This window comes from Cydia amplana, chromosome 1 (assembly GCF_948474715.1).
Source record: "Cydia amplana chromosome 1, ilCydAmpl1.1, whole genome shotgun sequence".
NCBI lineage: Eukaryota > Metazoa > Arthropoda > Insecta > Lepidoptera > Tortricidae > Cydia > Cydia amplana.
Genome location: NC_086069.1, coordinates 19,991,804 through 20,009,621, shown reverse-complemented (window position 1 = coordinate 20,009,621; position 17,818 = coordinate 19,991,804).

The window sequence follows — 17,818 nt, the reverse complement described above, 5'->3', positions numbered from 1 at the left end:
TAACAATTCGTTAAACAGCAATCGAAGCTTGTGAAAGTTTGGTAGCGACGAGAGAAAAGAACTCCTCACCCTGGCACCCATCCAAGATTGTCAGATCTCATCACACATCTTGCAACAAGTTACATGCTCCGCTATAATACGTACAAAAATGCAATTGGAGTCTTGTGTTCTGTTAATTTTAAAGTTCACTCATTCTACCAAATATTGAATTTATTTCCCTATGCTTAAATATGTGTCTCTCTTCATTTTGAGAATATATACCTACCTATTATTATGTCTTGTAAATTATTTACTTTTGGCTGCGGATTCAGCTGTATCGAGTTGTCAATTATCCATAATGAAGATTACAATAAAACGAGGCCCAATCAAATTGTACAGTTCAAATAGCTGGAAGCATAATTCGATTGGAATAAAGTCCATTTTCATGATTCCCCTTTAAGGGCCTACTGCAGCCGCGTCTGGCGCTTCGTAAACCACGCCCGCTAGTTCTTCCCTCCCCGCTAACACGCACACATGGAAACGCTTCGCGCCGCACGTGAAGTTTGTGTGACCTTTTAGCACCATCTAACGTTACAGAAGTTAACTACCATTATACGTGGTCGCTGCGGTCGGCCAGAAACTTAAATTCGGAAAAAATTGAAACAGATGGCGTTGTTACTTGTTCATAATAGCAAACAATAAAATAATTAATTCATAAACCTGCATATTTATTGTTGTTTTGGAAGATGTTAACATCATAGAAGCAGCAGCGTATATAGCATATAAGTTAAGAGTATTGATAATAAGAAAATAGCACAAGAACAGAAAAGAGATTATTTTTGATAAAATATGATGAAAACAGATTTACTTGATTACGCTCACCTGACTTTGCGGTCACTAAATGCAAATTTCAACCTTATTGTTATGGGGTTACAATAACCCTGGGGTTGCAGGCGTCCATGGTCGTTATTATTATAAATGCTTTGGTTGAAATGCTTTTTAACCCTCGAATTTTTCATAGGTACAGTCACCTGCAATAATATGTTACTCTTCGACGGCCGCAAAAATATGTGACACGCTCTTATGGCTCTACAAATAAGATCTAACATGATCTACCGCAAAACGGCCTTCGGTGTGTAACATATTATTGCAGCTGACTGTACTCGTATTCATTGTTGTATAGGTAGGTATTAATATCTTTTATCCGATCGATTTGCATTTATTTGAAATAAATCACAGTGTTTAGTAATTATATGTTTTATTGAATAAGAGATTATTTAGGTATGTAAGGAATACAGGGTGCCTTTTTGAAACAGTCATTTTTAGGGTTCCGTAGCCAAATGGCAAAAAACGGAACCCTTATAGATTCGTCATGTCTGTCTGTCCGTCCGTATGTCACAGTCACTTTTTTCCGAAACTATAAGAACTATACTGTTGAAACTTGGTAAGTAGATGTATTCTGTGAACCGCATTATATTTTCACACAAAAATAGAAAAAAAAATTTTTTTTTTGGGGGTTTCCCATACTTAGAACAACTGAAACTCAAGAGACACTTCCAAAGTGGTAAAATGTGTGTGTCCCCCCCCTGTAACTTCTAAAATAAGAGAATGATAAAACTAAAAAAAATATATGATGTACATTACCATGCAAACTTCCACCGAAAATTGGTTTGAACAAGATCTAGTAAGTAGTTTTTTTTTAATACGTCATAAATCCCCTAAATACGGAACCCTTCATGGGCGAGTCCGACTCGCACTTGGCCGCTTTTTCTGGATAATTTTGAATTTCAATTGTCAGGGGTGTCTACATTATTTTTTAATACATTTTACAACGACAACAAACAAAAGTTCAAATTCGCCGTATTTTTATTACCCGGGTCGATCGCAACAAAATAGAAAATCATGTTTTTCAAATCTAAGCGTTATTGTAATTTATCTCAAATAACCAAAAAGTCAATCTGACTAGAACTTAAAAACGAACTGAATTATTTTAATATGTCGATTTTTCTTGGTGACCCAGGAGAATTTTTTTTTATCCCATACAAAAAGAGCGTATCCCAATCGCGTATCGGTTTTGGTTTTTACTTATAAGTGTGAAAAATATATTCTACCATATACGAAGGATGTGTTTTTTTTTCATGTTTTATGTGTCTTTTTGTACAATAAAGTGTTTTACTGCTACTAATATATCATATTAACGATTAACTAAAAAGGTATTTACATCTAATTTAACTGGTAAATTATTAAAGTCCGCTAAAATTAATATACATATATTCAAAAAAATATTTGTTAATATGTCCCAAAATCATGGCTCATTTTTTAAGTCTCCTGACTTACCAAACATATCGCAACGAAGGCAAGGGTACAACGCGGCATCGTGAACCTAATAACGTAACGTTTCAGTTACTTTTTTAGTCGCCGACCATTTTATCCGGGGTACGAAAAGAGGTATTAGATCTATCCTGGGTCTAATATGTTATAAAAACATAGTTTTTTGAAAAATGTTCGTAGGTAGTACACAAAATTTACATTTTCTTTTAAATGTGATTTGGGTCATCGTTCTCCCTGGTGACTTTTCTGGTGACCCAAGAGACATCAATTTTATTATGACTCAGGAGACTTTTTTTCTATGCACTTTGATTTTTTTGATGCGCTAATTTTGTGATATAAAAAATAACTTTAAACTGCTGATATACTTATATCACTTTGCTGATGAGTGGAAGTGGAATTTAAACTTAATTTATTGTTCTCTCCCTTGACATTTTGGCATACATTTAACATGCTGCAGTGCACTCCTAACGTTAATAAAGACATAATTTTTAGAAAAAGCTTTAGAAAAACTCACTCTTGAGCTTAAAACGATTAAGTCCTTATCATATTATGTTAGATTTTTAGTACAGACCCCAAATCAGTGAAAATGTGTCTTAGCCAACTAAATTTGTCTCTGGGAAAAGTACGATATCCCTAAAAATTGTACGTACATTTCGCATTTTTCTGAAGGAACGGAATTCATAAATTGGGTTATTATTATTTTTTCAGATTATTTGATTGCATTGACATATCACCAAGATAGATAGAACATTTAAGTTACCAGAAGAAAAGCATTTGTGTTCTTTTATACAGTGTGGAAAAAGTAGGTTCGATTCCCAGGCGCGACTAAGCGAATTTAAAAAAAAACAACGTGTTGCATTCCGGGAGTGCCGACAGAAGTGAAAACTCAATGACTAGTCCAAAATGTCTGCAGCACTATGTATAATTGACCCATCCTCCTTTCTATTGAAAACTTTTGGTTCCGAAATTGCTGGTCAGTGAGCTTGTTTAAAATTCGAAATTCAAATTTATAGCGTTAATTGTTTAAAATTCGAATAGAAATTGTAAAGTTACCTTGCAGACCTCGCGTCTAAATATATTTGGTCATGATATTTTGAGTTTTATTCACCAGTACTAGAGTTCACTTTTATTAGCGATTTCATCAAGATGTAGCTTTATTGAATTATATTTGAGTGATATAAAGTTATAATACTGTGAGATCCTCGTATTTCAGCCCGTACAAGATTATAACCTTTTTCATGTAATGTCATTGAGTTTTTCTTTATTGATTTAAATGCCATCTAAACCTTACGGTCACATGATCGCCTTACGCTGTCTCGAGTTTATCATTTTTTCCCCACCTCATAAAGTGCCTAGCGCCGCTAAAGAAGTTTTCACTTCAAAAATCTTTGAATGCAGTTGTTTCTTTAAAAAACAATAATGTTTCATTTAAGTAAAATGAGCAAACTTAAGGTTTTAAGGCACTTTCCCTCCAGGGCCCATAATTTTTTTCCACCCGGTAGTAGACAACAATTTTTTTCGACTAAATGAAGTTTTATTAGATAAATCGTTGATCACATGGTTCGTTTCACACATCACATCAAATCGTTTGTCATCACAATCAAAATTTGTCAAAAGTAATGAAATTTATGCCAAAAAAACATAAATAAAACATATAAATTCAACACATTTTTTTAATAAAAATCTTTCTCGATGATATAAAAAAGAACATCGACAAATTATGTTCAAAGAATTAATATCAAAACAGATGTCATAATTAGGATTGGCTACTTTAAGAAAGGGACACTGAGATTTAATCCTCTCGCTCTGCACGTTTTTCTCATTCCTCCTTGTCAAGCCAAAATAAACTATAAAATGATAGTAACACAGTACATTGTAATATTCACTTTTCCCACGGTATCACATGTCATTGTAAATTACTTATGTGAAATTGTAGTGGCGTGCGACTTTCAAACCGGAGGTCACGGGTTCGAACCCCGGCCCGTGCAAGTGAGTTTTTGTAAGTAGAGACCTTTTTTAGTGGTACTTAAATATAATAACTTTTCGTATTATTGAAATAAAATATTTTATTCAAACAAACTTAATAATATAATAATTAAAACGAATAATATCAATTAGTTTTTAATATTTATTCAATTATTTTAAATTATTTGAGCATGAAACATACTAGATTTATTTTTATCATTACAATAGAAAAAAAGCAAAAAATATATTCTTATAGATATTTTATTTTCAAACAAAAATAAAGCAAAAAGTTACGGTTAGATTCTGATGGCTAAATACCAAACAGCTACCGATACATTTCAATATCTGTCGAAATTTCCTAACCCGTTGTAACTGACAAAGAGTATAGATTTCGACGTAGCATGACGTAGCTAAGCAAACACGCACACATGCGTAACGTATAGGCCTGTAAGAAGGCACCATCATAGGTTTACCTCCGATTCCGTTACTACTCAATGGAGTTACGACTCAACGTTTATTGGATATTAAAATTTTACGTAATTCGGAGCGCTGCGCGAAGTGACATAGGTCTTACCTCTTTGAGGCACGACGGCCATCTAACATTACTGGCATAAAGGATGCATTTATGACTTTGACGCATGACAGAAAGAGAAACCGAACTGCGTAAAATGGGCGTTTGCTGTTGAATTCATAAAATCAAAAATCGATAATAAATCCATCGGTAAAGGATAATAAGTTAATATTTAGTTCTTTGAAAGTTAAGACGAGATGAAAACCTTTGCTGTAAGGTGGATTGTGCTGGATATGGATGTGTTTTCTAGTTGCACGAAGCTAAAACCGAAAAATGAACACGTAAGTTTGGATTTATTTTCTATCGAGAAAATTTTAAGCATTCGTGTTTCGACTACTACGAAATGTCTTATCATATAGTCAAGAAACATATATCCGAAAATCACTACTGTTTGTTTCCGGGGCTAGCCACTGCCACCTTTCTAAGATCCTGTTATTTTTCGATGCACGGCCTTAAGAGGCGACCTGCGCGAGGCCAAAGCAATTTTCTCGTGGGCTAACAGAAACTTGAAAAAAGAAAATTACACAATTTGCTAATGGGCATGGCTCGGATAATAATTTGGCGCATTTTTTCGTACGAAAAGAGATATTAATGAGAATTGAAAATATGACTTTTTATAGTGATTAATTTCAAGGAAAATTTTAAAATTCTGTTAAAGGGAATGTTTAGTCTTGTGGGAAAATTCCAAATAATTATTTAAAACCAATTCCTTAACTTTATAATCTTTTACAGCTAATTAAAAAAATAAGTGGATCAGGCCAGGGGGCCTAACCAAATACAAGCGATAGAAAACGCCAATTGAATAAATAAAAATTTGTTAGGACAAAAACATAAGGACTTGTGATATGAGGACAAGCGTTGTTAGGGATTGCGAGGATTATGGAAAAAAACATTAGGATTATTGATAGTTATGGTAAAAATGCTTAGGACATATGCGTTTTGGGACAATTGATCGTTAGGGCTAGTGCCCATTAGGACAAAACAGTTAGGGCAAGTGATTTTAGGACAAACGTTGTTAGGGATCGCGAGGGAGACCCGATTGTCACCTTGGTTAGGCCGCCTGTAGCGAAACGGCCGAGCTACATATTTTGACTAAGTAGTGGTAGTGTTGAGTTAGAATCTTGGCTAAATCTGACAACTTTGTGACAGGGCTCGCTATATGGTCTCGTCTTGGCAACATTTTACGTGAAAATGATTTTGGTGTGTATTAAGTATTTACCATAGGAATGGTCACATTACATTACGAGTACAATTCAAATACTCTTTAATACAGAAAACAATACAATGAATACAGAAAATACAGAAAACCATACAATGAATAATACAGCAAATCTAATGTAAAGTACAACGCAATAATATCAAGGTACTAAATCTTGGAACATGGTGTTTAATTGAATTTTTCAAAATACTGCGTTTTGTTGTGCATCCTACCATACATGGTCACCATTCGACGAGGGAGTACCTAAGCGTTAAATCAATATCCTGACCTGAAAACCTTTTGGCGGGGAAATAAAAAAAAACACACAGGGTTGTTTTCTATTTGTTCCTTTATTTCAGGGTTTTTACAAGGGTGGTCATTTTGTATGGGTATGGGGCTAAATAATATTAATATCATGTATCTGTCGGATCAAACATTACTCATAAAAAATTAACAGTGTTTAAATAGGTATTATTTAATTTAGATAATCCAGTGCAACTAAATTGTTTTAAGTAAATCGTCCCACGCGACGGTGTCAATAATGTTGCTCGTTTGCCTTTTTCAATGTAAATAATTTTCTAAGCGAAATTTAATATTAATTAGAATGAGGCTGAAGAAAAAGAGAGTAAAGTCAAAATAATCATAGGTACTGAAAAAACAAGCAACAACGGTTGCACTCCGGGAGTGCCGATAGAAGTGAAAACTCACCTCACTATGTTACCGACGCCCGGTAACAAGATACATACGTTTAGCGGAGGTATTCTATTTATTTATTAATATCTGGGTAACCGAGCTTCGCCGGAAAACATATAAAAACTCGAAAATGCGCGTTTTCCCAGAGATAAGACCTTAGCTAGATCGATTTTTCGCCCTAAAAACCCCCATATAGCAAATTTCATCGAAATCGTTAGAGCCGTTTCCGAGATCCCCGAAATATATATATAAATAAATAAATAAATATATAAATAAACAAGAATTGCTCGTTTAAAGGTATTAGATATATTATTATCATTCTCAAATAAGATCACACTTTTTCATTGACATGTTTATTTACATACTGCCATGACAACGTCAAATTATTTGAACATAGGTAAAGAGTCTTGAAAAGGAGTCCGCAACATAAATGTCAAATAACATTGAGTTTTTCTTTATTGATTTAAATGCCATCTAAATTATGAGTGGCCACCTTACGGGGCTTACGGTCACGTGATCGCCTTACGCCCCTTACGGTTACGTGATCGCCTTACGCTGTCTCGAGTTTATCATTTTTTCCCCACCTCAAAAAGTGCCCAGCGCCGCTAAAGAAGTTTTCACTTCAAAAACTAAAGAGATCATTTGTATCTCTATGCACGTCCCTGTTCTTATTTTATTTAATGATGTTGTAAAGTATCATTTGTTTGCACTTATTGATTTGAAGTAAGGTTATATTTTTAAATTAGACAGACGCTAAATATAATCGTAATCGTCGGCTTAAGCCGTTTTAAGTTGAGTAACTAAGTACCTATAATTGATAATTAAAATATACAAATAATTGAAAAATAAAAATGTACATCTGTACTCTCACACAGTATAATAATGTAAGTAAAGTTGTGCAGTTGTCGTGGATCGATATCATTACATATTGAACAACGGAATGGAATGGTATCAGTTTTTTAAGGTCGTATTACGGTTCGGGGCTAAGAAAGCATTTGGGGTCAGCTGGGTTGTATAAATGCACGATTTGGCGGCAAATTTACAACTTTTTCTCTGCTTCGGGCTTCGGAAGGGGCAGTAAACTGAGAAGCAATCTCGCCGCGGCAGCCGTCGAGTTATTTCGCAGAATATTGCCGGGCGCGTGACTAATAAAATGACAAATAGAGGACATGTGGTCTCCCCAAGTCTCTCCACGAACATACGGATAGCACAACTGTCGAATTGTTTAGAAATAAAATTAGATAATGTTTTGAAAGCATGAAGATGTATTAAAATTAGGTTTACTTGTACAACATTCCAATATGAACCTGATCTGTGTATAAAACACCTTTTTGACATGGTACGCCACAAATTTAATAATAATCTGATGTTTACTGATATTAACAGACAGATACGTAGGTATTATTCGACCGCAACGAGTATGGGACTTGAAAGTACCCGCCGTTATAGAAAAACGTAGCATAACAGCTTAGTTTTAGGTATTATTATTATTATATCTTGTCAAACGTCATAAACGTACCTATTTTTTAATATTGTTTATATTATGTTTGTATCAGGCTCTATAGGTTTATCGCTCCAGGATTATCTAGCGGCTATTAGGACTCTATTCCCTAATACAATTTACTTCGACGTAAACAATTATACATGGAGGCGACAGTAAAAGTTACATAAAAAAAGAGGTATATACAACATACAAGTTTTATCTAAAAGTTAATTAAGTACTTATAGCAGATGTATTTTTTTCCAAATTTTATAACGTCATTTACTGGAATAGGTTATTTCATTTATCTTGCATACACTACCATGTCAGTTACCATTTCATGTTATATCCAACAACGAAATTTTTGGTCAATCCGATTCAATTTAATCGCGGTATGATAAAATGGCTTGATTTGCGTTGCTGCACTGCTCTTTAGCCTAATAAATGTATTATTACAACTTGTTACACACGTCATTTAAGAAAATCTACCTGTTCATGAAGCAAATTCCAACTTACATTTTGATATGAAAATGATATCTAAACAGTGTCAATTTGTCATCATTCACGCCGAGCCGCGCCGCCATACAGTACATGTACGAGTATTGGCATCATTTAGATATCATGTTGAATTGGCCTCCATGGGTAAAAGCGTCCGCGGTGTTCAAAGTAAAGGCATTCAAGTCAAAGTAAATACACTTAAGGGGTAGTAACGGTAGTGGCTCTTCGCATGTAATAATCAAGTGAACCTGCTTGAATATCGGTACCTATGGACCGAACCGCTTTTCCGCCGCGTCGCACTTATGTCCCGGTGTAAGGCAAGCACTAGACGAGATTCTCAATTCCAACCTTTGAATTGTGCAGTCCCGTTACCTGTCGGACCCGATCCAATCTTCATGCGCTGTTCGCATGTGTTAGTGATAGTATCCGATTTATGTGTCCAACCAATCATATGGGCAGGTTAAAAAGGTTACACGTTTGGTAGTTAAGTTCTTGTAAATCGTAGGCCAGATCGAACTTATTGTTAAGATTATAATTTATGCAATATATATACGAGTAGATATGTACTTACTGAGCCGTGACCCTTTTGTCCTGCTGCAACGTACACAGTTTGTACCTACCTACCTACTTTTATTAAATTTTACTTTTGTACCTACTCATTTCTATGTTATTTTCTTTGTTAGTGAAATAATTATTTTGTTTTTTTTTTCCTTTTCTTCTGTTATGATGATTGTGTGTAAATTTATATTGTGTGTCATTGCAGCTGCCAAATAAATGATTTATCTATCTATCTACTTAATAAGTAGTATAAGTTTGCTTTTTTAAATTAATTTAAAATACTTTTCTCTCTGCACCAATTGTATGTATCTCTGTTTGGCCCTAACGTTGATCGGTAGAGAATGCCATCTGGAATTAAGTCCGCTATTTTTATATTGTTATGTATATTTTGTGAAATATGGTGGAAAATTTTAAATAAAAAGTTACATCTATATTCTTATGAATATATTATAATAATTGTTTTGTTCATATTATAGTCTTATACATCTATTATAATAATTGTTTTATTTGTCCGTACTTCAGTAATAGTACATTACTGCAGACGCCGGGAAAGAAGGGCTTGCCGGGTGAGTAGGTATAGCCGGCCGACCGTAGGGAGGCCGGATAGTGATACGAAGCCGGCAAGACCTTTCACGGCTAGGCATGTATAGTGCTTTTCTCAAACATGCAATGAAATAAAAAAATACACCACTCAAAAAAAAAAACAAATTTATAATCTTTATAATAAAAATCTAACTTCACAACAAAAGTTTTTTAATTTTCCTTCCAATCCCGCCATAATTGTTTTTTTTTTTTACGGAAGTCGTCCGTATTTTGCGTGTGTTCGAATAGACCTTATTAGGGCCATTATACACAATCTGATAATAAGAATCTCAATTTCAATAAATAAAATAAATGCAGAGGATTTTAAATATTGTCTATGGTCTCTGATGACTTATCTATAGACAAAATTTTAAATTTATTCATCAACACATTGAATCATACAGATTCGTATTCTTAATATCAGTACGTTCGTGTATAACAGGCGTTAACACGGATATTTTGGTCCGATAACCATTCGTTCACTAAAAATGTAAAAAAAAATTCGGCTGTTTAGCCTGTTCATGGACACAGACCCCAGATTTACATTAGAATAAAAAAAAATTACTTCCCGGCCTAGGCCTTCAATTTCGTATGAAATTCCTTTACAGTTCTCTGGAGTTGCTCCGCCCTAAACGTGATACTTCGAAGCCTGATATAACGCCCGGAGCGACGACATTTCATTGCATGTTTGAGAAAAGAACATAGAGTCAGACCAAGAAAAGTCTGCAGCGATTTTGATAGCCCACGCAGTGCAAGTGTTATTTTAAACGTCAAACTTCTATGAATTTATGACATGTAAATAACACTTGCACTGCGTGGGCTATCAAAATCGCTGCAGACTTTTCTTGGTCTAACTCTAATATATTTTAAATAGAGTATATATGTGAAATACAGTAGAGTCCGATTAGTACGACTTCGCATATAACAACCAACCGCTTATAGCGACGTAAGTATAGGCACTTGTTTGGTTTTAGTACGAGCTACTATGAAAGTACAACCGTTTATTACGACTCCGCTTATAACGACCGATCGCTTTTAACGACGGAAATTGACTCAAAATCCGTCCGTCAAGTCCGGTTACAACGACGAGCGACGTAGTTTTTACAAATAAATAGTTGGTAAGAAGCTTACTCCGTCCCGCGCACCTAACTCCCCTCCCTCTTTTGCCTATACGCAGCAAGATGAAATAGTCATGTGACTTTTCGTAATCTTGCAAACTAAATAAAACCCAATTCCCATTATTCAATTGAGCTTAAACTTCACATACATAATTATGTACGTAAGTTAGGTACAATGCAATATTTTGGTAGGTACCTTCGAGCTGATATGGACACAGGAGATGGGCATAGGAACTGTGTGATAAAACAACGTCAGCTGGAGTAGATCCCCAAGAATTAAGACTTTTTCTTTTACGGGATTCTAGTAATTTGCGGATGACGAGTGAGTTGACTACGCGTACCTTGAAAAGTGGCTTCTTCTAAACACGCAAGTCTCTCCATTTAAGACAAAGTGTTGTAATACTAACGTAAATAAATATTTTAAAGGAAATGATTTTTTTTCTTTGATTGTCGCATACAAGTATTAATAAATACAAAATGACGTAATTATTTTGATTTAATTAATATATTAAAATTGGCAGTTCGTTTTGTACGACGTCCGGTTAGTACGACGTAATATCAGCGGTCCCTTGGGCGTCGTTATAACCGGACTCTACTGTAGTATTATAGGTAATAAGAAGTACCTACCTAATATGTTAAATAACATGATCATCAAGGTGTTTTATCTTCATAGTTTAAAATATATCGATATACTCTTTATTTAGCAGGTTATACAAAATACAGTGAAACCTGGTTAAGTGGGACCTGGATAAGTGAGAAACCTCTATAGCTGGGACTCATGGTGCGGTCCCGACACTTTAGCACTGAATTACCTCTGTTAGTGAGATAAAACGAACCTCTATAACTGGGATTAGCTGTTGTGATTTTATAGTCACATTTACCTCTATAAGTGAGACGAGAGTGTATTTTACCTCTTTTACTGAGACTATATTTATAAGATTACATTTTCCTAATTGTTTTTATAGAATTGTATAGGAATTGACCTCTGTATCTGAGATAACGTCAATCTATGACCTCTCTATCTTGGACTTTATTGATCAATTTTCGTATTCTTACTAACTCTTAGTCTATGCACAAATTCCGCATTTGCTTAATTGTGTCTAAACGACCTCAAGTTTCATTTAGTTTATGTAGTTAAAACTATCGAAACGAAAGCTGAAATTTTGATAAGTAACACGAATAAACAGATCTTCATTTTTCAGATTTCTAAGACGCAATGAAATTTAATTGAAAAAAATCTATCCTTTGGAGAATCATTCAAAATAAATTCAAAGAAATATTTAAACAGACTTAAAAAATATTTAGGGACAAGGATTATTTTACCTTATTTATTTTTAAAGATAATTACAAAATACCTTATTAACCACCTCTATAACTGAAATATATCCTCTATTCTCACCTCTATTAATGGGACCCTCTGTAAATGAGACAGACATTTATTTGTACCTGGCTAACTGAGAGCCTGGGTAAGTGAAATACCTCTTTAAGTGAGACAAATCTGCTCGTCCCTTGAAGTCTCACTTATCCAGGTTTCACTGTATATAAGGTTACAATGTATCATATATTCTGATTAGGCATTAAACTAGTTTAAAGATACTGTTATTATTCAAAACTTATAATCATCTCCCGTATGTACTTACTTAATAATATGTAGGTAGTAGGTAATAGTGTTGGCTACACGTTGGCTAGCTAGAGGATATAATGAAGGCATTCTAGCCATTTCCACTGACTTGTAGCCACTCTCAGTTGGTGTAGGTCCGTTTGTCAACGGTTATTTACGAGACACTGCAGCTAACTGCTGCGCCAAAATCACTTTGAGGGAGCGAAATAGCTTTATTATATATACCGCCACTTAACCAACTCTAACGTTTCGAAATAGATGTGTACCTACTGGCTGTATACAGGGTGGATTTTCTCTTTGGGTCAGTGAGGGTAGCTATCAGATCCCGTGCTGCTACGAGAAAACGGTCTTAGAAGACCTTCCCTCGATTTCAAATTAATGAAGATTGGCTTTTACAGATTTTGGAAAAACATATATGGTGCGAGAAAAAGGTCATTTTCGACAAACTTGTTTTTTGATGCCAATCGATCCCATTCCTATTGAGGATCAGGAGGAGGGATAAGGAGGCTTTTTAGTACATTACCGTAAGTTGACCCCTAGGAAACTATTGATACTGGATAGGAATGGAATCGATTGGCATACAAAAATAGCATGTGAAAAATAAAAGTTTTCATTTTCATACAAATTGTATGGGAAAAGTTTTCCTCGATTTGTGGCTTTTCTAGCCGGAAATTTTTTTTTGCTTCCATACAAGCTTTTGATCCTCAATAGGAATGGGATCGATTGGCATAAAAAAAAAGTTTGTCAAAAATGACCTTTTTCTCGCACCCTGTATGTTTTTTCCAAAATCTGTAAAAGCCAATCTTCATTAATTTGAAATCGAGGGAAGGTCTTCTAAGACCGTTTTCTCGTAGCAGCACGGGATCTGGTAGCTGCCCTCACTGACCTAAAAATAAAATCCAGCCTGTATAGTATATAGGTATCACTTTTCAGGATTGCCATAAAACAAACCTAACCTAACCTAATCTATCTATAGGATATCCTCACGAAAATCCTGAAAGTTAACGGTTTCAGTTTTATGACTAATCATAATATGACAAACAATACATTATAAGATAAGATAAGATAATATAGATAAGATAATATTTATTCATTTAAAACTTATGCTAATTTGATTGATACAATGGTAATTATCCAATTTATGCTTAAATACTAGTACATTCATAGATTCAACTTAAAATAAGTAAAGGTCATGTTAAGAACTATAAATACCGGACAAATGTGTATTTTCTGTCGCTAATGGAAATTTGATAACAATACCTAAACTAAGTAAACATTTACTTGTGTCTTAGGTATGCACTTTTTGTAGGTCAATGTGTAAGTGGGGAAGTGCTTACCAACAAAAAGATTATTTACATATTAATAACAATAACTAATATACTATGACTATCTTCTACTCTTTAGAACACTAAGTGGTGGCATAGGTACTTAACAATTTTTTTTTTGTACATATAAATCTTTCCTATTTTTCTTAACTTCTAAGTAACTATTTCTAGTAGCCTTTCTGTGTCCTCGTACGACTTGCCAGTGAGTAACGTTTGTACCGCTTTTATGCAGACTTTACTGGGCATTGGGTAAATATTCAATAGCAGATTGAATTTATTGTAAAGGAAAGAGCCGAGGAAACAGAAAAACTTACGTGTGTTTGCGGAGCGGAATGAATCTTTGGTGCAAACGATGTCAGCACGTCGCTTGTCAGATAAAATCTGGGGGTTATAGGGTATGAGTAAATGTTTTTTTAATACTGTGTTCAAGACGAATAACTGTCGAACGCTGAGAACTTTACACTCGGACAACAATTGGGTCGTGGGATAGCGAAAGGGACGGAAAGTGCTAACTTTAAGGACTGCCCTCTGAGCTCTTTCTACGTCGATGATCATTGTCTTGTTTGCCCCTCCCCAGGACGTGATACAATATACTAGCAGTGATTGACAAAGTGCAAGATAAACGGATTTAATAAGAGTTCGATTTGCCGCATGTCTGAGGTTTTTAAAAACATAAATTTATTTTCTAACTCTAGCTGTCAGAGACTCAATGTGTGCTTTAAAGTTAAGATGCTGATCGATAATTACGCCCAGGTACTTGATATTGTTAGTGCTACTGAGTTTTGGGCAGTTATTAGGGCTAAGGTTTACACACGATGTGTCGGGATCTGAACAGTTATGTGCTATTAAAGAGTGAAAGTTATCGGACGGTTGGGTAGATGTATTTAAGGAGAACGTGATATATTTTGTTTTATCGGTATTTAATGTTAGTGCGTTTGTTTTGAGCCAGCGGGTAACTAGGTTAAAACCTACTTGCGCGTTTTTGAATGCGTCACTCCATGTATCGCCGTTAAAGAGTAGGGCTGTATCGTCTGCGTAGGATATAACTCTACCGTTTGGGATATGGAGGGCACATAAGTCATTTATGTACGTCAGAAAAAGGGATGGGGCCAGGATACTTCCCTGAGGAACACCATAATCAATGGGGAGTTCATCACTTACATGGTTTTCAATCGATACTCGTTGTTTTCGATCAGAAAGGTAATCTTTAAAAATTCTTAGAGGGTGACCTCTTATTCCTATGTACTCTAGCTTGTCAATAAGTGTTGGAATTGTCACAGTATCGAAAGCTTTAGCCAGGTCCAGGAATATGGCTATACACTTTTTTTGGGAGTCAAGCTGTCTAACAACATAGTCTGTAAGATCGTGAACTGCGTCGTTCGTTGATAGCCCTGATCTAAAGCCATATTGTGATGACGCAAGGAGTTTATACTTGTCTAAGAATTTGATATTACACGTTCTAATATTTTTGATAAAGATGGCAAAATAGCGATTGGGCGATAGTTATTAATACACCTCTTATCACCACCTTTGTGGATTGGTTTAATGAGAGCTATTTTTAGAATTTTGGGAAAAACGCCTGTAGAAATGCACAAGTTGAAGAGATGGGTCAGAGGGGGGGTCAAGATTTTTTTATGTTGTTTTATAAAAGAACAAGGGATTTTGTCAATACCGGTAGCGCAGTCATTTCTGAGAGTCATTATAATGCTGTCAATTTCGGCTTCGTCTGTATCAGTTAATACAAAGGAGTTTGAATTTATCGCACGGTAAGGGGTCACATTCTGAGAGTTAGGCAATTGGGAATAACAATTTGTCTTTTCTGCGAGCGTTTTACCTATATTCGCAAAGAAACTGTTTGCTGTATTGACTGTCTGCCGAGCGTCTATAGCGTCAGCTATAAGCGCTTGAGACGTCGACCTCATATTACTCATACTTGTTACGTTTTTGATGACTTTCCATAATTTCTTTTTATTGTGTCCTGCTTTTAATATTTCTGTTTTGTCGTGTTGTCGTTTTAGCTTTTTCAACAGATTATTACAAAAATTTCGATAACGTTGGTATGTTGTTTTAAGTATTGTGTCATTTGGAGTTTTTGCCAGTTTTTTATGCATTCTGTCACGGTTTCTAATGCATCGTAACAATCCAGGGGTTATCCATGGTTTAATAGTTTTCATTTTGCGGGACATTCTTTTAGTCATTATGACTTAAAACGTTATGGGAAACAGAGGGACCCCGGATATGGTCAATTGGTTAATATATTTTAAATAATATAAATCCCATTACTAGAAAAGGGCACAAAGAAGATTTTGTAATAGGTTTTAGTGAAATGAAAATAAGTATAACAAGTGTATAAGCCAAAGTTTTTCACGGTCGATTAGTAACAAAAATAGCGCACATACATCAGTCAGTATAGGAAAGCGTAACCAATAAAACGAAACAACAGAGCTATCAGGAGCAGACGCAAGCGTCACTGCTGCCCTGACATTGACAAATAAGCCATTCAGAAAAAGAACCCATTTTCCCTAAAACCCCTACTACGATCATTAGTAACAATTAAGAAACGTTCTAAGGAAATGTTATTACTTATTAGGTAACGCATATAATTATTTTGTAACAGATTATGTGATCGTTATTGATGAAATATATTTAATAGATATTACACGTCTAACACATGTTATGAATTATTTTAGAAATAAAGATATTTAAAAAATATTTGAGCCTGCTTATTTTTAGTTGAATAGAAATTCAGACTGTGGTATCTATGCTGCATTTTTCCCCTACTAATATTTTTTCTCGTATTTTGTACCGTATGGCATATCGTATATATTTCCAAATAAAATTTGACAGCAGGTTTCAAAACGAGCATAAATAAAACAGTATCTGTAAAATAAGTGCGTGCTAAATGAATCAATAAAGTTTACACACATTGTACCTTTCCGTCTAATTACCCAATAACTTTACATATTCAGACTTTGAAATTTGTTGGGAACTCTCACGGCCGTGGGAGGCGTCAGAGCATCGCGGCAGATTACCCGCAAGATTCAGAGGGCTTACCGCGAACCACGTTCGACATGTTCCTCTCTGTCGCACTTGTAAATTAGTACGTAAGTGTAACAGGGAGGCAAGACGTCGAACGTGGTTCGCGGTAGCCCCTCAGTACTCCCTGTTTGCCACGTTAATAACTTTAACACTTCCCCGATTACCAAGTGATGCCGTTTCAATCTTCTTACATAGTTATTGGTACGTAGTTACAAGGTTTGTAAAGCGAGTTACCTATTTTTAACGGTTCCTAATACACTATTATTATTGAATAGATTGATATTTCGTGGCAACCATTTATAGATTGTTACCAACGGCTTGATTCGAACTTTAAGATACGTAAAACATTGCTAAAGATACGATATGGATCGGATATGTCAGTGTCGAAAGTGACGCTTCTTCAAACAAAAACAATGTCGTATCTTTAGCATATATTTGACGTCTCTTAAAGTTCGAATCAGGCCGTAAGTCCCGTTGAGTTTAAGAAATTCTTGATTCTTTAGGCTGTAATGTGTTGTACTGTACCTCACATGCAGTAAGTGCCGGTCTAAGTAGGTCTTCCTTGAGGTGAGTGGGTGTAGGTGTTTTAGTCTTAACTGCTGGTTTCTATTTCCATTGTTTGTTTCATGTAGGTAACCAAATAAAAATATTGTAAATAATTCGGGCAGTTTTGTACTTATTTAGTACCTAAATTGAAAAGAAGACTGACAAGCCATGTTGAAAAGGACAAGGGGCAATAACCGCAAGGCATGTCAATAAGGATATTAGGAATCCATAAGTTTCTTTTAAGTTTTTCAACAGCAACGAAATTTGACAATTAGTTTGCTGTACAATTACTGGGTCCAGGCGTCTGGCAGCTG